The sequence below is a fragment of the Lepidochelys kempii genome, chromosome 1 (genome assembly GCF_965140265.1).
Source record: "Lepidochelys kempii isolate rLepKem1 chromosome 1, rLepKem1.hap2, whole genome shotgun sequence".
Taxonomy (NCBI): Eukaryota; Metazoa; Chordata; order Testudines; family Cheloniidae; genus Lepidochelys; species Lepidochelys kempii.
In genome coordinates, this window is record NC_133256.1 from 182,177,165 (window position 1) to 182,199,350 (window position 22,186).

The following is a 22,186-nucleotide window of genomic DNA, read 5'->3' on the forward strand; positions in this document are numbered from 1 at the left end:
GTAAAGAAATGACTCTGAAATGTGTTTATTTCTTCTGACATATGCAGCCAAGAAGTGTATAAAGACTTTTTAATGATATTTTCCTTCTTTTCGGGAAAAATCCGTAACATGCGTTTCTAAGAGACATATCTCTCAAGACATGCTAAGAGGCAGGAGTTTTCACCAGTACCATTAAAAGAAGAGTGGGGCTCTGTTGGTCAATGCTGCATTGAAGACAGCTTTTTTGCCATCATTGCATAAATGGTGTTGCTTTTATAGAAGGCAAAAAGTGAACTTTAGACAAAACAATTTAAAAAAAACCCACACAAATTACCACAGATGGAAAAAAAATAATCCATTAGCCATTTGTCGCCTTCTGTTGCAAGGAAGCTCAAACCCTGTCAGTTACGTATAAGGAAAACCACAAATCTGGGCCTGAGGACTTGTCTGCATGGTGGGGTCATGTGTTGTACAGAGATGTGATTTCTAAACACACAAACATGTTATGCATGAATTAATCCATGTAGATAAGCCCCCAGTCCTCTGAACACTTAAGTAAGAGTTTTACTTTTTACTCAAATGAGTAGCTGTAGTGACTTAACTGGATCCACTCACATGAGTAAAGTTAAGCTCGTTCTTAAGTACTTGAAGGGGTGAGGGAACAGTTTTTCTTTTTTAATTTTCATTCTTTTGATGGGGTTTTAAGATTGTGTCCATTTTTATATGGCGAAATCTGGCCCTGTTGAAGTTGGTGGGAGTTTTGTCATTGGTCAGGATTTCACCCATTATATTTAAAGTATAAGTCAAAGTTCCTTTTTTCTAATGGGCAGACACATTTTATTACACTTGCAAATACTTTTAGCAGTTTTGGTTTTCTGAAGTAATATAAATCTGATAGTCTTCTTTTGTTTTACATTTTAACTAGGAAAAAATGGGGAACGATATAGTAAAATATGGCACTTGGGAGTGATATTTGCCTTTTTGCTGTCTCTTAATTGCAGGTTTGGGAGAAAAGGGGGGAAAAGTGGAAGTCAGGTTTGGGTATTAATATTAATTTGGATAAAATTATATACACTAAGTTCAGTGTTGACCAAACATATTTTCTTCATTTATCAACAAAAAGGGTATTTTTTCCTGTCCATTCATAGTTGGCTTACACAAAAACTGTTACTTACTACTGGTAGGTATGCTGTATATACTTTTCATATTAACGTGAACCCATGTCAAAGTAATTTTTGGAACATATATTTAGAATGTACCGTTCGTTCATATTAAAACATAAAATGAATTCAGTTCAATTATATAAGCTATTAGTAGAAATAGATGGCTTTAAAATGTTTATATAATGGCAATTTACAAAAGATAAACCGTGAATCCTCCTTCCCAGATTATGTAAACAAAAATGATACCCTCAGATTAATATTTAGTTTTGCAGAAATTGCTTCAGTGATAGCAGTGAAGGATTAAAACATTAGAGGCTAAAAATCTGTCAAGTCTAGTTATGTGTCTCAGACTCATTATTGAACCATGAACATATTTTTATTTTCCAAGGCAAAGTCACTCATTAAAATGGTTATTTCACATAAATATTCAAGCCATTCAATAGTGAATGTTTGTCCAAATGTTCTATTTTTTAATTTGCAATTGTAGCATTCTGATAAATATCGGAGGTCACAGTATTGTATCACAGAAAACCATATGATATCACATTCAGCTTTAATATTTATTATCTGACAAAATTTAGGAATGCCTTCAAGACTTGAAGCCTAACATAGACATGGAATTCTTTTCAAATAAGTAAAAAAGGTTGAATGCTGGGATATATCAGAGAGAATAAAATATATGGTAGGTAAACATAAATCAAATTTCAGAGTAGCAGCTGTGTTAGTCTTATCTGCAAAAAGAACAGAAGTACCTGTGGCATCTTAGAGACTAACAAATTTATCAGAGCATAAGCTTTCGTGGGCTAAAGCCCACTTCATCGGATGCATAGAATGGAACATATAGTAAAAAGATATATATACACATACAGAGAAGGTGGAAGTTGCCATACAAACTGTAACAGGCTAATTAATTAAGATAAGCTATTATCAGCAGGAGAAAAAAAACTTTTGTAGTGATAATCAAGATGGCCCATTTAAACAGTTGACAAGAAGGTGTGAGGATACTTAACATGGGGAAATAGATTGAATCTAAGTATCCTCACACCTTCTTGACACCTTCTTGTCAACTGCCTAATGGGCTATCTTGATTATCACTATGTCAATCAGCTGGTTTGTGTCATTCAGGAGGCTGCAGGGAGAAGCGAGGACACAGTATGCAGCCTCCCTTCTCCCTCCCCTGCCTCCTGCCCAGGGCAGTCGGCTGGTTTGCGGCATTCAGGAGGCAGGGGAGGGAAGGGGGAGGCAGCACGCCACATCCTTGCTCCTCTCCCCAGCCTCCTGAATGCCTCAAGACAGCTGATTGCCTCGGGCAGGAGGCGGGGGGAGCAAGGAGGAAGGCGCTGATCCGTGGGGTCCGCGGGCGGGTGGACAGCACTGGTGGGGGGGTATAGGGGAGCTGATAGGGGGCTGCCAGCTGTGCACAAAGCAGGCGGCCAAAAGATGTAATAGGGCAGCATTGCACAACTTTAAACAAGCATGTTCTGTAATGGATCAGGGACGTAACATCGAAACAATGTTAAGCGAGAGGACATTAAGTGGGGAGTTACTGTATAATAATTCTGACACCTTGGATATTCCCATATCAATCACCAAAATCTCCAGAAAATCTTATATATTATAAAAAAAAATCATGGAATTCAATTTATTAATTTTATTTTATTATTTTCTACGTGAATTAAGCTAAACCTATTTAAGGCCACTTCAGTTCTGAATAACAGCTTCCACACAGGGATTTACTGTGGTTTAACTAATCTACTTCAGATTCAGACCTTTAGTTGATTTGGATTTTCCTGGATGCTTCCATGTAGACCAGCCCTAAGCGACTAATTCTTACTTTTTAGTGTGAACACAGTAATTGCACATCGTTAAAATGCCAGCGTGTAATTAGTACAATTAAAGTCATAAAAATTGTCAGTATGCCTCTATTATAGGACTGGTTTGAACCCTTTTTTGAAAAATAACTATCAATATATATGTACATACCAAAAATAGACTAAGTATTCATGTTAGGCTTTGGCAAGTTCTCTAATACAAATATCTAATAGACGAAAACATTTATATATATATATGGAAGATGGTGTTAAATGGTGCTGTCTAATAAATTAGAAGACCAACTATGACATAAAATTCATACAATATTTAGTTTTGGTGTTTCAAATTGAACTGAATTTAGCACAAGTTGTTGACTGACAGACTGTTACTAAATGGCATAGGTCTCTAAGTCAAAGACACTGAGGCTTCTGAGATCTTTTTTTCATATTCATTATTAGTGGTCATATGTTTACTCATTCCAGGTAGAACTCATGATACTGAGAGTGAAAGCAAGTTTTAATAGTTAATTTTTAAAATGGATCTTTTCCCGTCTCCCAAAGTGGAGAAAGCCCCCCTCCATTTTTAAGGAACTTCTGACACTATTTCATAAGAAATTCTTGGATGTAACCTGATATAAACAAATACATAAAGACTATTTTATCATAATAAGAGTTAACTAGTACAACAGATTGACATGGCATAACTTCTATAGTGTACATTTTAAATTCTAAATCACTAGATTGATGGAGCTCCATCATCATAGCAGATGTGTACATGTTTAACTCCTGTTGAATCAATTGCAGTTGTGTGCACTTCTCCTGGAATGATTGGACCAGTTATAGTCAAAATGTATTAAAATATTTCTTAATACCTTAGGCCCACATCCACAAAAGGACTTGAGGAAGAGGCAACTGTTCTGTAGCCCAATTTGCAATTGCACTTACCCAGGATGTGGGACACCTCAGTTTAATTCCTCCTCCTGCCCAACAAAAATAAGGTATTTGGACAGGGGTTTCCTACCTCTCTGGCTAGGGCACTCACCTCTAGGCTATGGGATGTTCTGAGGTGGGTCTCTGTCTCTCCTGTTGTAGTTGTTCCACTTTGTATAAATAATTAAATATGCATTAGGCTGGAGAGAGAGAACATGAATGACTCTGTAGCCCCAACTGAGCTAAAGACTATAAGGAAGACCTCCTCCTCTTCTTCTCTCCCCCAGCCATTTTGTATGGAGTTGGACATGTGATACTGCCTTTCTTGAAAGAAATGGCTTAGGTACCTAAGGCACCTGATTCCAGGAAGAACGTTCCCAGTTGTGGATCTAAAAAAGTGTTTGCTGCCTCCCTCCAGTTTGGATTTAGGTGCTTAACTCACTTGGATGGGCACAGTATAGGACACACCCCTCTCATCAGCACCTGCTAGTGGCTAGTTTATGTGGATTCCCTCTTAATTCTGGCTTTTGTAATTCACATTTGTAGGTGTCAGTGGTCCCCTTGCATTGTAAAAGGACCCTACGTGCCTAGCCCAGGGTTTGTGGATTTCAATGTGGGGTTGTCTACATTGTGTTTTAAAATCCATGGCAATATGTCTCAGAGCCTGAGTTGAGAGATTCGGACTTGCATTACAGTGCTAAAAATGTGTATACACATTGCAGTTCAGGCTGGAGTGTGAGCTCTGAAGCCTACCTCCCTTCCCTGGCTTTAGAGCCCAAGCTCCCACTTGAGCTGCAATGTCGACACAGCTGTTATTAGTGCTGTAGCATGAGCCCAAGTTTGTAGACCCAGACTCTGAGACTCACTGCATCAGGTTTTAAAATGCAGTGTAGGCGTACTTTGGGTGGCTAGTGAATAAACCAGTCAATCAAGCTCTCTAAAAATGGAAGAAGCTCCCTCAATACAATGTGTTCTGTGGAGGGAGAGGCTCCTTGTCATACTTCTTAACTGTGGTCTAAAACATCCTTCCTGTCGACTCATCCCTCGCTTCACGCTCCAGTATTAGTGCTGATATGTTCTCCATATTCCTCATAATTTGACTTGAGACAGAACTATCGTTGATTCCTATCGACAGCCATGAAAGGGTTGGCACCAGGCTGTGCTAACTCTTAGAAGTTGCACAGGTAAGGTGGGTTTAGCTGGATGGAATGACTGAGAATAGATAACTTTTTGGCAACTGAGGCAAATCTTTACATTAATTAAATAAATAGAAATTAAGATTCCTTGGAGTTGAATAAGTGGGCAGCATTAACAAATTGTTAACTTGATAAATATAACTCCACAGCAGTCTACAAGTCTAAACCTTTGCCTTGACACAGGTTGACATGCCACAGAACTAGTATCTGTCAGGGAAGAAGGGAGGATATCTTTGGAGGGCCTGGAAGCAGCAGAGAGATGCAGCTGGATTGGGTCCTTTGACAGAATTTCAGCTTTTTCTCAGCATTTCTCATATATCTATATTTTGAAATGTTCCAAAAGGCTAGCTCTGGGTAGGTGAAATCTGTTCTTTGGAACTGTGTTTTCTCTGCTGAAAAAGTCTTAGAAACGAATATTTGAATTAGCAACCCACAATTTAAAAAAACACCATTTTTGTGTGTTAGGTGAAATATTGATTTCCATTCATTTGGATTCCATTCATATGGCTTCTGTGTCATTTAACAAATGCACTACTTGCTGATTTATCAGAATTGACCTCTTCAGACTGAAAGATCCAAGACAAATTGCAATTGACAGTATTATAAAGGAATTTAAATTATTTTCTTTCATGAGCAATCTGAAAAATTGATGCACAATTGATGTTAGTTGTAAAGGAACTGGGGTTTTACAAGAGCATACATAGGAACCAAGTAACAGAATAAATAGTTGAACGAAAGCAATTTTAAGCACTTTTTTATACAATGTTTAATTACATCCCAATAATTTTTAAGTTTTACACAGGGAGGTCTTCTAGAAATATCAATTTTATACGAATAAGATGTCATTAAAATGCATGAAACAAATTCCTTGCTTCAAAGCTGTGACTTTGTCAAAAATATTATGCTATCTCTATGACCTTTGTTTTAAAGCACTAATGTATTGGGAAAAGCTCTGAGAAAATGTGTTTAGCTCAGCAACCACTTGAGCCACTTGGTAAGACTCCATTTAAGCTTAATTTCCTAATTGAATTTAGAGATGGTCCCTGCCAAGCAATGTTTTGAAACTAAATCTGTTTAAAACATTTTTCAGAGTTCCTAATGCTGAATTCACGTTATCGTAAAAGGTAACTGTCTTTTTTTAACTCTGGAGTATCAAATCTAAGCAATAAAAATATTCAGGTTTTTTTTTCCATACTACAACATAAATGTGTGAGGAATATATATGTTAACAATTTAAAATTAAGTATTCGATCCTAAAGAGTTTAGTATAATAACCATTTTGATTTATATGAAATTTTGTATTGTTTCTGTGTTATGAGCATATGCTGTTTGCTTGAAGTCACTGTAGGTATCTGAGCCTTATGGTATCCCGGTAGGGATAGAGGTCTGTCTGCCTCTGTCTCTGTCTCTGTCTCTCTCTGTCATCCCCTCTTCTCTCCCCCCAATACATACACACATACCAAATGAAAGCATCCATCGTGAAACTCTTTTTAGTAGGAATTTTAATCTTAGGATTCTAAGGGAATATCCATTAAATTTAAAGCATAAAAATCCCTTTAATTATCTTTGTTAAATCATTATGCTAATGGATTTAAACTTTTAACAGCAAATAAAGAAGCTGGATTTTATGAGTTACAGTTATCAAAGCAGAAATATATTAAATTTCTGGGTACAAAATGACAAAATAGACATAGCTGTGATAATGATATTTATAGAATTTATTTTTTTCAGAATGGTAACTACATTTTATGAAAAATATAGTGTACTGTATAAGAATGGGATGTGGAGCAGGAGACTTCACCCAGCCCACCTCCAGCCTCCCTAGTACAAGTGAGCAAGGAGAAGAAGCCATGGCAGTAAGCTATTGGTAGTAGGACGCTGCTCCAACTCATGAACTTACACTTCTCCTACTCTGAGGTAAAGGGCACAGGAGTATGGCATTGAGCAGGAGATGCCACACTACCTTGCTCTTGGCTTGAGAACTCTTCTATCCAAACCATTGGGAAGCAGGAAAGAAAGCTGCAAAGATCAACTGTTGGCCCAAATACCAGGGAGACTAATCTATACTTGCATTTCTCTGGGATTATTTTGAATGCCTCTTTCTGTTTCTTCACATGTGTTTTGTATTACGTCTGATGAAGAGACAGACATGGACTGTTGGCCTGTGATAGTATGGGGATGTGTCATCTACAAGGTCAGGTTTCTGAACTGAAGTAAGAAGGAGGGGAATGATTTTAAAACAAAATACAGGAATTGAACAGGCATACTGTCATGCTGTCTGAAGTGGTTCACAACTTAAAGTGCCAATCTCAGGTCAGACTGCCAGAAAACAGGGCAGACTGTCTCCATGCCGGCGGCATGCCAACCAGCATCAGACCTGTTTTGCCTCTCAGTCCTAGAATCTCCACTGGTTCAAGAGTTTGCTGGTGCCATGACTTCTACCACCTCAACCTTCATTGTACCTTCTGGCCACATTGCAGAACCACTGGGCTCATTGGCACCACATCTCACACCACCCAGACCTCAAACTGTGGAGTTGAGGCAGACGCCAGGCTGGCATTGAAGGCTCCCTAGATGTTGGTGTATCCTGTGGCACCATCACTTCATCAAGATTGGTACTACCCTTAGTCTTTGTTCTGGAGCCTCCTGGTACCAGCTGGGAGTATGTCTCATTAGGTACTGCCAGTGCTGATCCCCCATTCCTCTTCAGCATGATGGCACCCCCACTTTTTGGATGAGTCTGTGTGTTTGCTCTATCAGGGTTGGCTCCCCGTTGTCACCAGAAGAGAACCTCTGAGACTCCTTGTTGAGAGGAAGAGATCTGACAAAAAGAAGATCCAGATCGAGGTCATTCTCTCCCTCATCATCTGATAGCTGCCAGAGATTGCCCTCAGATCACCACCAGTTTATCTATGCCAATGCCATCTACTGCACTACCAAGCTCAATCCTTCTCAGAAATCGACAAGGTCTTGAATGATGATTATGAAGCTCATGGCAGACTATTGTAGTCGATGACACCTTCAGCTGAGCTTTTCCAAGACTGTTCTAGTGTGTTTCATCTGTGTAATGCAAGTGTAAGCCAATTATTTTCCTCAATGGCCAATTCCTGCAGCATGATCCAAACCCAGTTTACTTCAGTATGACATCGGATAAGTCATGAATGATCACAACCCCTTGAGGAAGATGGAAGCCAAAGTCAGCACTTGGAACAACCTGCTCAGAAGATTGGCCTGTTCAACCTGTGGTGCGCGTGCCCAGATACTTAGAACACCAGCCCTTGCCCTCTGCTTTTCAACAGCAAAGTACTGTGCTCGTGTCTGGTGTCACTTGTCTCACATGAAGCTGGTCGATGTGGAGCTAAACAAATCTATGCGTCTTGTTACCGGAACTTTACAGGCCATGGCTACTGATACTTAGTAACATAGCACCATTCCATATTCACTGTGAGAAGGCTTCTGTCATGCTGCTGGCTGAGATCCATGAGAATAGTGACCTGCCTTTATACGCAGACCTCTTCAACCACCCACCACATCACCAGTCTTCTAGATGCCCTTTATGGTCATTTATGCCACCACAGGACGTGAACATGGGAATTCAAGTGGTCAGCAATAATCACTCTCTCATCAGTGACCCAACCATCTGTCCACCAGGTTTTGATCTGCTAAGATACCAATGGTCATCTCTGAATCAGTTTTGAACCAGACAGGGCAACTGTGTAGTCAATCTCTTTAAATGAATTTTTTTTCTAATGACCCGCAATGCAGCTGTGGTCAGCTTCAGACTGTCGCATATCCTGGGCAACTGCCCAGTGACTTATTTTGACAGTGGGCTACCAGCTTTCCACCAAGCTGAAAATGATACCATCAAATGGCTGCGCACATTGCGCATACGCCTATACCATGAGTACCAAAATCAGCATCTGTCTTTCAGTCAGGACAGAGGCTCTTGGCCCAGGGCCTCCTGGCCACCAATGGCTTATCTGTATGCCCAGTGGCTTCATTGGACTCTTTGGGATGCTCCACTGTCCTTAAGGTCAAATTTCTTGATCCCACTCCAGAGCGAGATCTCTGATCCTGACAATGGCTCTCACTACCAAACCATCTCAGCTCCAAGAGCTGGACCTCCAGGACTATACTGACCAGATGCTGTGGTGCAAGAACAGGACCCATTGTCAGCACAGCAAACCATCTCTCTGCCTCCCTTGATGACTCCGTGGTGCCATAATCTTTCCCTTCCTTGGTATCCAAGGACTTTAAGGCATTTCAGGACCTCCTGAGGCATATGGCCACTACCTTGGGTATTTAAGGGGATTCTTGCAGGAGAATATGCATAAACTGTTCGATATTCTCCAACCTTCACGTCTGGGAAGAGTAGCCCTCTCAGTATATGAGGCTGTCTTGGAGCTTGCAAAGGCCCTTTGGAAAACTCAAGCTTTGTTGCCTCCAAAAGAGATGTGGTACTTTGTCCCTGTGCAGGTCCCCCAGGTACCTAACTCTCTGGTGGTAACTGCAGCAAATAACAGGGCATTGCAGGGGAGGTAAGTGCATCCCTAAGGACAGAGTGTCCAAGAGGCTGGTCTTAATGGGGAGGAAGTTTTATCTCGCCTGAAAATGTGCATCTCAAACCAGCAGGCGTTGCTGTATAAATATGACTTTGTCAATTTGGTGGCCATGTCTAAGTTCACATATGCAGAAGGCCATGTAGTGGTCAAGACCTCATTGCAGACTCAGCTCTGGATGTGGTGGATGCTGCAGTCAGAGTTATGGTGTCAGATGTGACAATGTGTGGCACTGATGGCTGGGTTTTGTTTTCAGGAAAAAAAATGATGAAACCCTGCACTCTTTTAAAGACTGCTGGGCTACTTCACATTTTTTGAGAGTATATACTCAGGCCATAAAAAGAAGCCACTATAGCAGTTAGCAATAATAGGTGTCATGCCATTTGCAGTTATTTTTCAGACAGATCTCCCTTCCTGTAAGGCAGCAGAACTACTCCTGGAAAGGCTACAGATCCAAGAGGAGAAGGTCCTCCAGATCTGGGTTTAACCAACCATCTCATTCCCCCCATCTGGCATTCAGCAAGCACCCATCTTGACTTCTGTCCAGGACAGCAATCCAGTAGTAATCTCTCCTCAGTCTTCCCTGTTCAGAGAGACAGACTTGTTTTTACAGTGTCTGGGATTCACTTACCATGGACAACTGGGTCCAAAGCATGATCATATCAGATTATGCCATACATATCCTCTCTATCCCTCCTCCCCAACTTCTATCCAGTCCTCCTCATGAGACACTGTTCCTCAAGTAGGTTCAGTCTCTACTGGCTTTGGAGGCTGTAGAGGTCCCTTTCAGTGTCAGGGGTAGGTTTTCTACTCCTGGTATTTCCTGGTTTCTGAGCCCAAAGGAGGGATAAGACCTATCTTGACCTCCACAATTTCAACAAATACATCAGATATGTGAGCTATCCACCACACCTTAAATCAACACAACTGGTTTGCCCCCCAGGACCTGCAGGAGGCTTATTTCCACAATTCTCTGAACAGGAGGTTTCTCCAGCTTGTTGTGGTGGACCAGCATTACCAATACACCATGCTGCCTTTCAGTCTGTCTTCTGGTTGTGGTGACTGTGTGTTCCTCAGGAAGAGGGGAATTCATACCTGCCTTTATCTAGACAATTAGTTGCTGAGGGGGAGTCCAGAGAGGAAATCCTTTGTCATCTCCAGTTGACACTATGCCTACTTGATTTTTTAGGCTTCATCCTAAACAGCTGCCATTCAACATTGGTTCCAACTCAAAATTGAGTCCATTGTGGCACTGGTAGAATCTAAGAGTTTGAGAGCATTTCTCCTGACCTAGCCATTCCAGGTGATTTGCCTCCTTATTAGGAACTGCAGTCTCAACCCTCAACCACATCCCAAGTATGCCTGAGGTGGCTAGGCCACATGGCTGCATGTACTCAGGTAGTCCAATTTGCTAGGCAGAGTCTATGTCGTCTTCAGATGTGGCTGAAGTTGGTCTGTCATCCAAATAGTCATCCCTTGGACACACTGGTCCAACTTCCTGAACCGACTGTGGACTGCTTATGGTGGTGGATGGTTCAGGACAATGTGTGCCAGGGCATTGCCTTCACTCAGTTTCCGCTGAGCAGGACTGTTGTCACCAATGCTTCCTTAATAGACTTCAGAATGCATCTGGGATTGCTAGAAGTTCATGGCTAGTGGTTGGAACAGGAAGCTTCTCTGCATATCAATGTCCTGGAGCTTTGTGTCGTCTACAATGTCTGTCAGACCTTTAAAGATCACATCAAGGACTCAGCAGTTCTCATACTATTCAACAACATCACTGCAGGGCTGGCCTTACCATGAGGTGAACTGAGGCGGCCGCCTCAGGTGCCAGACTGGAGCGGGGGGAGGAGGGCTGCCACTCGGGCCCAAGGTGTAGAAAATTGTGTATGTTGCTGATGCATATGAATTCTCTCTGCTCTAGATGCACAGAGATGGTGGAGTGCTGTGCTGGAGGAAGGAGGGCACAAGAGACATAACAGGCAGACAGGAGAAAAGGTGAGAGGGAATAACAGAAAGCAGCAGGAGCTGCAGGGAGAGAGGATGAGGAGGAGCCTCTTGTGAACCTCTCTAGCACCCCCAGGAGCCTGGAGTAATTAACACCAGCTTCTCAGGAAGCTTCCTGTTTCCTGCAGCTTCCCTGAACTCACTTGAAGAGAACAGAAAGTCAACTGAAGTAGTAGAAGCCAGTTAGGCCCTTAAGACGCTGGTATCTTCTCTCAGGCCCTGCTACCAGCCTGCTTATTTGTCCCCTTCGATTGAGTGTTGAGAGCCACTATAGCTGGCACAGACCAGCAGTCATGAGTGAAAGAAGAAAACACCCCTCTCGGGCAGCATTCAGAAAAAGAAAGAAAAGTTTTCTTTGTTTTCTATCTAAGCAGGAAGGATCTCTCCTGAGATACACAGACACAAATGTTCACGGTGAGCCTTCCAGCCCCAGTGAGGATGTGAGTGGTGAGGAGGTGCCTGATCTTCCAGTTAGTCAGACTGCAGGTGACCTGGCAGCTACTGCAGCATCTATATCTCCATCTCAAATGGATGTAACCATGCACATTCGCGAAGAAAAGTGTAGACCAGAGAGGAGTGTGTTGGAGGCGCAGGAAACAGCGGCTGCTCAGTTTAGTTCCTTAAGTCTAGATGATCCAGGACCTTGGACCCACTTGAGCAGTAGCCTGAGGGACTTCCTTGTACTGCATGGGCCACAGCAAGTGAAAAATTTCATGTTCCCCAAAGACAATGAACATAGAAGTTTCCATCTAACACATTACTGGTGTGAAATCCCCAATGGTGACAAAGTGGAGAGGCCATGGCTTATGTACTCAAAAACCCAGAAATCTGCATACTGTTTTTGTTGCAAACTCTTCCAGTCTAATATTCCAGCCACACTGGGTTCTACAGGAACAAAGCACTGGAAAAATCTGACTAGAAATCTGGCACTCCATGAGAAGGCAGCAAATTGCCAGAGAGCATTCCATAGGTGGAAAGATTTCCATAGGTGGGAAGAGTTTAAGTAGAGACCATAGATGATCAGCATCAAGAGAATCAGATACTCTTTACTGGCAAAATGTTCGGAAAAGGCTCGTGGCCATTGAGAATGCTTGCTACCCAAAACCTAGCACTGTGTGGCACTTCAGATCAGCTGTATGTGCCAAACAATGGAAACTTCCTTAAAATTGCGGACCTGATGGCTGAGTTTGATGCTGTATTCCAGGAGCATCTAAGTAGAATCACCACCCAAGAAATGTGCACACAACACTACCTTGGAAAAACAGTTCAAAATGAGAACATACAGTTACTGGCAACAAAAGACAAATGGAAAATAGTGGCAGATCGGAAGTCAGCAAGATATTACTCTGTTATTCTGGACTGCACACCTGACATCAGCCATATGGAATAAAATACTTCAATGGTGTGTTTTTTGTAACAACAACAGAACCTAGTGAAAATGTCCCTGCAATGGTGACTGTCAGAGAGCATTTTCTAGAATGTATTGACATTGATGATACTACAGGAACTCGTATGACAAATGTGCTTCTTAAAAAGCTGGAAGGTACGAGAATTGTGATAGCTGACATGAGAGGTCAGGGCTATGATAATGGTGCCAACATGAGAGGAAAGAACAGAGGAGTGCAGACACAGATCTGAGAGTGAAACCCTCGAGCTTTTTTTGTCCCATGCAGTTCTCATTCATTGATCTTGGTGGTCAGTGATGCAGCATCCAGCTTCTAGTGAGGCTGCTGAATTTTTTAATGCAATTCAAAGCATCTATGTAGTTTTCTCTGCATCAACTAATCTATGGCAAATTTTGAAGCAACACCTGGGAACATCCTCTCTGACACTGAAACCACTGAGTGACACGATGGGAAAGTCGAGTGGAGACGATCAAGCCTATCAAACACCAAATTGGGAAGAGAGATGATGCCATAGTTGCATTATGGAGGATAATGCTATGACAGGAACTGTTCATGGGAGAACAGTGGCAGAGGGAAATGGAATCACCAGAAACATACATCACTTCAAATTTCTTTGTGGCTCAGTGTTGTGGCATGACATACTGTTTGAAATAAATATTGTAAGCAAGAGACTCCAAGATGTTGACCTTGATATATCTGGAGCAATGGAATAAATGGACAAAGCAAAGTCATACCTACAGTCTTACCGGTCAGATGAGGGATTTCTGAAGAGTGCACAGAAGTTGGCAGAGGAACTTCACACTGAAGCTATTTTCCCACCCATTCAAGAATAAAAGAGTCACCGAAGAAATGACATTTTGATTACAAGACACGAGATAATCCCATAAGAGACCCCAAACAACAGTTCAAAGTTGAATTCTTTAACCAGGTGCTAGATTGTGCAATACAGTCAGTTGAAGAACATTTCATGCAGCTCAAGGAACACAGCAGTATATTTGGGATGTTGTATGATATTCCAGAACTCCTCACTATACCTGAAGAAGACCTACACCAGGAATGCAGGTCACTAGAGACAGTGTTGACCCCTGATGACATGCGCGATATTGATGCGAGTGATTTAGGTGATGAACTGAAAGCCCTTTCAAGATACATTTCAGCAGGATCACCTCCAAAGGCTGTTCTGGAATATATGTGCACAAATAAGAGGACCACCCTCTTTCCAAATGTTTTTGTTGTTCTGTGCATACTTCTAACACTTCCTGTAACAGTTGCCAGTGGAGAACACAGCTTCTCCAAGCTGAAATTAATAAAAAACACATCTGCGCTCCACAATGACACAGGAGAGGCTGGTCGGCCTTGCAACCATCTCAATAGAGCATGAGCTGGCCCAGACCGTGGACCTTCAGCAGGAAGCAGTTCAAATCTTTGCAACCAAGAAGGCACGGAAAGCACCATTTTGATTATTTATACAGATAAAAATGTCAGTGTTTACTATACACACAAGAAAATATACATTTGCTGTTCAGGAGTTTGAAAGTTCAGTGTTACTTAAAATTTTTCAACAAGGCATTTTAAGTTGTTAGTTCTCATTTATTGAGGTAGGTAGCAGAGCAGTACCACGAGAGCAGTAGAACAGGAAAAATGCGGAATTGAGACCTTTCAAAGTTTTGGCCCAAGCGAAGGGGCATGGGGGCGTCATTTGAGCTCCCCGCTTTAGGTGCCAAACTGTTGTGGGCCGGCCCTGTATCACTGTGATGTAATATGTGAACAGATGAGGGAACACAGTCCAATTGTCAGTAGGCGATCAGGCTCTGGTAGTTTTGTGTCAAAGAGAACATTATACTTGTGGTCAGTCACTCACCAGAATCACCCGATGGATCACCTCTTCGGAAATTTTTTCCAGAGACATGAATGGATCCTGAAGCCCAGTATCCTGCGGTCCATTTTTGCAGTTTGGGACAGCCCAACAATTGACCTGTTTGTCATGAGAAACAGCAAGCAATGCTGACTGTTTTTGCTCCTGAAGAGTTCTCACTCCAGGCTCCTTGTCCAATGCTTTTCACCTGAGCTGGTAATCGCCGCTTGTGTATGCTTTTCCTCCTAATCCAATTATTCCAGAAGTCATTCTCAAGATGGAATTGGACTGTGCCCAGCTCATTATCATTGCTGCAGCATGGCAGAGACAATGTCGATTCTCCGTTTGTCCTTCCATATCTTTTCCTCTTCATCCTGCCCTGATTTCCTGATTCATCATCACAGTCATATTTTGCATCCAGCACTCATATCCCTAAATCTCACAGTGTGGATGCTGCATGGTTAGATGAGGAGGAGGAAAGATGTTCTGAAGTGATCTGGCAAGTCTTGCTCAATAATAGGAAGTCCTCCAGCAGAGTGACCTGTTTGGCCAAGTGGAAGTAGTTCTTGATATGGGTATTAGCCTGGTGCTGTGATTGGAAGCTGACTTGTATCCAGGGCCTCTTGGAATACCTTTTACACCTTCAGTCTTCTGGTCTCATGCTTACTTCATTGAGAGTCCATTTGGTGGTGATTTTGTGTTTTTCGCCCATCCATGGGAAGTCAGCATTTTCAAACCCCATGAAACTGAGATTCTTGAAAGGAGTCACTCATTTCCACCCGCCAGTTAAAGAACTGATTGCTTTGTGGGATCTTAATACTGTCTTAGAGGCTCTCATGGGGCCTCTGGCAACTTTTTTTTTCTCCTTTCTCTGTCAAAAAACTGCCTTCCTTGTGGTGATGTCTGCAAGGGGAAGCGTGATTTGCAGTCTTTGAAGGCAAAGCCTCCTTGCATGCAATTTTCTAAGAACAAAATAACCCGGCAGCTGCATCCTAAGATTTTATCCAAAGTGGTTTCCCAGTTTTGCTTGAACCAAGCTGTATATTTACCAATGTTCTTCCCTAAGTCATACTCAACCCCAAAGGCACAAACTCATCACACAGTGGATGTCAGGTGATGTTTAGCTTTATATCTAGACAGGACCAAACCTTTCCACTCCTCATCCCATTTGTTTGTCTCATATGCAGTATACATGAAGGGTGAAGTGGTCTCTTCATAAATTGTCTTTGGGTGGATAACTTCCTGCATCATGCCAACATAAGAATTAGCCCAGGCTATGCCTCCTTAAAGGGTGCGAGCTCATGAGACCCCAAGCAACATTGTCAGCATTTCTAAGTGACAGTCCTATATTGAACATTTGCAGGGATGCCAGTTGGTCTTCTGTGCATAATTTTACAAACCACTATGCTATTGTTGCTCGATCCAGATCAGATGTGAATTTTGGAAAGGCAGTCCTGCAGTCCTTGTTTAAATAGACTTCAAGCCCCACCACTTATGAGTACTGTTTTGTAAGCTACCGAAGTAGCAAGAAGAAAAATGGCTACCTACCTGTAACTATTGTTTTTTGAGATGTTATGCAGACATGTATTCCAGGACCTACTCTCCATCCCCTCTGCTTCAGAGTTTGTTCTTCTTACATTTGGGTTGAAGGAACTGAAGAGGTTGCAGAAGCACTGTCCTTATGGGTAGTGCTAGGCACAGTTCTTTGGCTCCAGTGTGCCTGGTGTGGTCACACCTAAGTGGAATACATGCTGCATCACATCTTGAACAACAGTTACAGGTAGGTAACCTTTTTTTGCTTCATCTGTTCATTCTAACATGTTTCAACTTAAATTTTACATGTTTTTACCATAATTCAGCAGCCATTGTGTGTGTGAAACTTCTGTAGATTTCAGTGGGAGTCTTGTAAACAGACCTCTGTGGGATCAGGAACAGACCTCTGATTATAAACTGGTTGGGGCAACTGTGAGCCCTAAAACTTATGGACCTGTTACATTAAGGCCAAGTTTTGAAACTTGAATGTCTGATTAAGCACCTAAATCCATGTTTAGCACCTAAATGAAAGCTCTGAGCACCTATAGGTCCCATTGACATCAATTAATTTATACTCAGCAGTTAGGACTTATTAAATCTAAAGATAAAACAAATCAATAAACCCTTGGTGGGGGCAATGGGAGTGATGTGTATATAAGAATATTTAGAAAAAACCTACAATAATTTGCCTAGGAATTGGTTAAGGATGAGTCACTGCAATCTAAAGGGCACCTTAAGAAACTCAGGATGACAAATGAAAAGTATATGAAAAGAAGGGAAAATGTAGACTGGCAGGTAAACCAGACTGACAAATATGTAGGTGTACACTAACACAAATCAAAACATTCCTTTTTTTACTTGTTTAAGCTTTATGATAATGTTCTAAAATGTACAAAAGTGCACAAGTCACTTAACTGAAGTCCTAGAAAGATGTGGGGCCAGATTTGGCTCCTTTGTTTAAGGCATCCAGATACTGGCAAAGAGGAGAGCTCATAGCTGGTGTAAGGCAGGCATAGCCAGTTCCTGTGTCCTTTGTCCCTACCCATCTTAATGCAGGGGGTGTGACTAGAGCAGTGCTGCAGTCTCAATTATCAGCTGGTGGATGTTCACTTGGGGACCATTGCCAGTTGGCATAAGTTAGAGTAGCTGCTAAGACGCTCTAATCTACACACGATAGTATACTGGAACTGCAGAAGGCAGAGAATCCAATAGCTATAACAGATACTCCTGACAGCCTGCTCGCCCCTGCTGTACTGAGAGAATCTAGTCTGTTTCTTATCCCATAGATTTTAGTTTGCTTTATCTGTGATACGACGTGTGAAGATGACACAGTAGGGGAGGGATGAGAGAGATGAAAAGGGCAACAGCAATATGATTTTTGTCCGATTGCACATATTATATGTAGATGGCTTGGTGGTTCAGTTAATTTTTCTATGTAAAAATAAGATATACCTTTTTCATCTTTGGAAATTTTAAACAATTTTAAGTGAAAGTAGCACAGAAGAAAAATAGCACAGGCAGTGGCAGTGCAGTGTTCTCTCATACTGCTCTGTTAATCTGTTTGAGAGAGATCCCCCTGAGGTGACAGGTATGTGCCATACTGTAACTGCATGCAAAATCTTTGGGGACCATATTGTATTGAGTGTCTGAATAGTTTATGTATGCAACTGTGGAGGAGGGGGTTGCCACAGCTCCACCAGGAACTAAGGAAAGTAGGGGGTGATTAAGGTGAATCACTCAGGTTGTCACACAACCTCCCCTCCCCCTCCCACACACACACCGTAGAGAGATACACCCCCTGGGAAGCCTTTCATACGCTGGTTCAAACTGGATTTTCCAGAAATAAACAGACAAAGGAAGTGCCCTTGGCATGAAAAAAATAGGTTTAAAAACTGACTCACGACTTTCTTTCTGATCCAGTAAATGGACAGGGCCTTCTGTTTAAGGGGGCCCTCAACCCTTGTGGAAGGGTTGGAAAGACTTTGGCCTGCTAGGGCCCCGATAAAACTGATGGGTAACTTCTGTTATGTTTAGTGTGTGTTTAAATCTGTTTATTGGTTTTTATATGTTATCTCTGTAATGCTTTGTCTTACGAATAAATGTGCTTGCTTGGAAAGAGCTGTGTGGTAACTTGTAAACTGCTAGCAACACACTAGGCATCAGAAAGAAAGCAACGTGCAAGTGCTGGCCTCTAGGCAGAGAGGCTTCCTGGGAGTGTCAGAGGGGATGGTAGGGGGCTGTGGAGCCTTAACACCTCCAGTCAGATGGAAGTGGGACAAGGGTCCATGACCAGACACAGCAGATGGCTGGAAATCTGAGTGAGAACTCCTGTACGGCCTATGGAGGGGGAAATACAGATGCAGTTACTCTGAAGCTGTGACAGAGTAATTTTGTCTTCTGGCCTTTTTTACGCTTTTTCCCCTGTTTGTGATGGTGTGTTTTGTGTGGCAATTACTGTGAGGTGTACTGAGATCCTTGGAACTAACCTGGTATAACAAACTCATGTCACATAAACCAGCAAAGAGCTGGTTATCAATTATTACTAATTTTCAATTATTAATAATTTTCTGCTACTAATGAGTTAGAATTGGTTTTTGATTTAAAAAGGTTCCATGTTTCATTGTCAGCCTTTACACAAACTTTACCATTCCGTTCTGCATATCCTTTCATCTATATGAAATTTTAATACCATTCCATGATATTTAACAGGCTGAGAATTGCCCCCTTCCTTTACACACACATTGTTCACTCTATTTTTTAAAACCAGTTTTCTCTCAACTTCTCTCTACTCTAGCTTTTTGTCTTGGTTTGCCATTCTGTTGCTGTCTTTGTACACCTGTAATATGTGTGTTTATTGCTTCTGTTTTGTGAACTCTGCAAGAGACCAACTGAAACAAACTAATCAGAGATGTGCCTGCACTGCAAAGTTTGCATCTGCATTAAGTTGGTATCAATGGTTCTTGTAATTTTCACGTATTTGTTAACAGTTCAAAGCACAGTATAAAAGAGTAACAGGGAGGTTAAGGTGCTAATTTGGTCAGAAAAGCTTTTATGCAAGGTGGCCTTAGAAAAGATAAACACTACAATATTAATCTCTGATGGCCAAATTCTCATTCTGCAAGTACTACCCAGCTAAAATATTGCCCCAGCAAGTATATAGGGACTGATAAAGACAAAATTCATTCCCTGCAACTCAGAAATTGGACCTGCGGCACTCTCACAAATGAACAGTGCAATGGGAAGGGAACAACCAGACAAGTCCTCCTGTTTCCAATGCTCCCAGCAAGCTACATAGAAGATTGTGGTTCAGTGATTTTGCACGGCATAGGGACTCACTAGCTGCGCGCCTATTACACCTATTGCCATTCTGAGGGCTGGAAATGTGGCATCCCTTCTCTGGTTTACATAATCAATGTCTGTGTGAGACTGTAGCATTTTCTCCTGAATAAGTTGGTTTTGAAATTTCACTTTAGTTTTCTTGAAAATTGCAGGGTTCTCTGCATTTAATGTTTATAATCATTGCTTTGCATATTTATATTTTGATAGTAAACACAGAATAAAGCCTAGAAATCACCATCAAAATTCAGATCTCAAACTAAAGTGTTTATTATATTAAAAGTAACATCCTGACACTTGAAGTTGTAAAAAACACTAACATATAATTTATTAGGAATGTACAATTTTAAAATTGCAGGGGGAGGGAACAGCCATTTCTTTGAAGAAATAATACTTAAATAGTGTTATATAAAACACACACAGCGCCGCTGGATGAAAATCAACTCCGGAGAGGCAGTTCTGCACACAGCATTCCATTATTCTGTAGTACTATGTCCCAGCGGAGGGGGGTGGGGGTGGGGGCAATACGATTAATGAATAATAGTATTTGAATATTCAGATTGGAGAAGGTATGAAAGTTTTTAATTGCCCAAATCTCTTCTATCCCAGATATTGTTGTTACAGTCACAGTTACCAGACAAATGCCATGTTTGACCCCCTCCTGGTCTTATTGACTGCACCCCTTATCAGGACCTTAGCTGTAACCTGGCTCCAGGTAGAATTGTGCATTTCTCCCACTCTGGGACTGTGGTCTGCATTGCAGTACACTCAGACCCTACAGTTCTGTTCCCTCTGGGATAATGATAATGGTAATCAGTGACCAAAAAGCTTTCTTAAAGCAATGTATCATTTATTTAGAACAAACACATTTCAGAGAAAACAGACTGGATACAAATCTAGCTTTTCATTACAGCTTACCATTCCCTGGGGCTTAGAGGGCCCAAGTTCTTTAGATTCCCTCCATGGCGGGGGGAGGGAGAAGAGGAGAGCTGGTATCCCTGTCAGAACTCACTGACAACACTCAAGACATCCCCTGGCAAATCACCCCCCTTCATGGGAATCAGGATACTTTTTAACTGTTTATGGCCGTTTCATCTGTTAGATCTCAACATTTTCTTTTAAGTGTATGTAGGGATGTCCTTATCTGTAGCCTTTGTGTTGCCTTAATTTCTGCATCTTCATATAGTATCACAAGAAAGCAGGGGGAGTGATTGCGCCAAGAGTCCATACAGGCAACTTTATAAACTTTTGATTACATTATACTGTGTTTATATGTCATATTCAGAAGGTTGAGTATTATATCAGTAGCAGGTTGGCAACATTCTACTCATACAAAATTGAACACCCTTGTCCCGCCCCCTGCCCTGCCCCTCCTCCTAGGCCTTGCACCCTGCTCACTCCATCCCCTGGTCCCTCTGTCGCTTTCTCTCCCCACCTTCATTCATTCGCTCATTTTCACCAGGCTGGCTCAGTGGGTTAGGTGTGGCTCTGGCTGGGGGTGCAGGCTCTGGGGTGGTGCCAGAAATGAGGAGTTCAGGTTGCAGGAGGGAGTTCTGGGCTGAGGCAGTGGGTTGGGATGCCGAAGGGGATCAGGGGTGCAGGCTCTGGGCAGCACTTACCTTTGGCAGCTCCCAGAAGCAGCTGTCCCCCGTCTGGCTCCTATGCGGAGGTGTGGCCAGGAGGCTCTGCATGCTGTCCCATCTGCAGGTGCGCCCCTGCAGCTCCCATTGGCCGGGAAGCCGGCACTTGATGTGAGGGCAATGTGCGGAACCCCCTGGCTGACCCTATGTGTAGGAGCTGGAGGGGGGATATACCGCTGCTTCCAGAAGCCATGCAGAGCCACAGCAGGAAAGGGAGCCTGTCTTAGCCCTGCTGCGCTGCTGACCAGACTTTTAATGCCTCAGTCAGTGGTGCTGACTGAAGCCACCAGGGTTTCTTTTTGACCAGGCATTCTGGTCAAAAACTGGACACCTGGCAACCCTAATCAGTGGTGGAGAGTGAGCATATGCACCCAAGGTGGTTGTTATCTGTTTGCAATTATCTTGAAGAGACTGATTTATAATTGATTACATTCAGTTTGTACATTTTATTTCCCAGTCACTGAACACAGTAAGATCACTTGGTACAATTACACTATGTAAATGGAAAACACAACTTATCTGATAATTTATAAGGATCAGAATGGGCAAATAACTAACTTTGGTCCTAAATGCTCCCCTGTATTTTAACCCTTCAGTTGTAATATACCACTAAAATCAGATTTTAGTATATCCAATCATAATCAAAAGCAATTGTTATGAAAGTTCATTATTTTCTAATTTTGTAGCCATGTTGGTCCCCGGATATGAGAGACACAAAGTACCTGAGGTAATATCCTTTATTGGACCAACTTCTGTTGTTGAGTGAGACAA

The 22,186-nt window shown here is 42.0% G+C and overlaps 1 protein-coding gene across 5 annotated transcripts in view; it reads left to right on the forward strand.

The window, feature by feature from the left end:
- The window catches only part of CADM2 (cell adhesion molecule 2), a 1,033,208-nt gene that overhangs the window by 197,950 nt on the left and 813,072 nt on the right, over positions 1-22,186 (forward strand). The gene's annotated exons all lie outside the window — the stretch shown is intronic.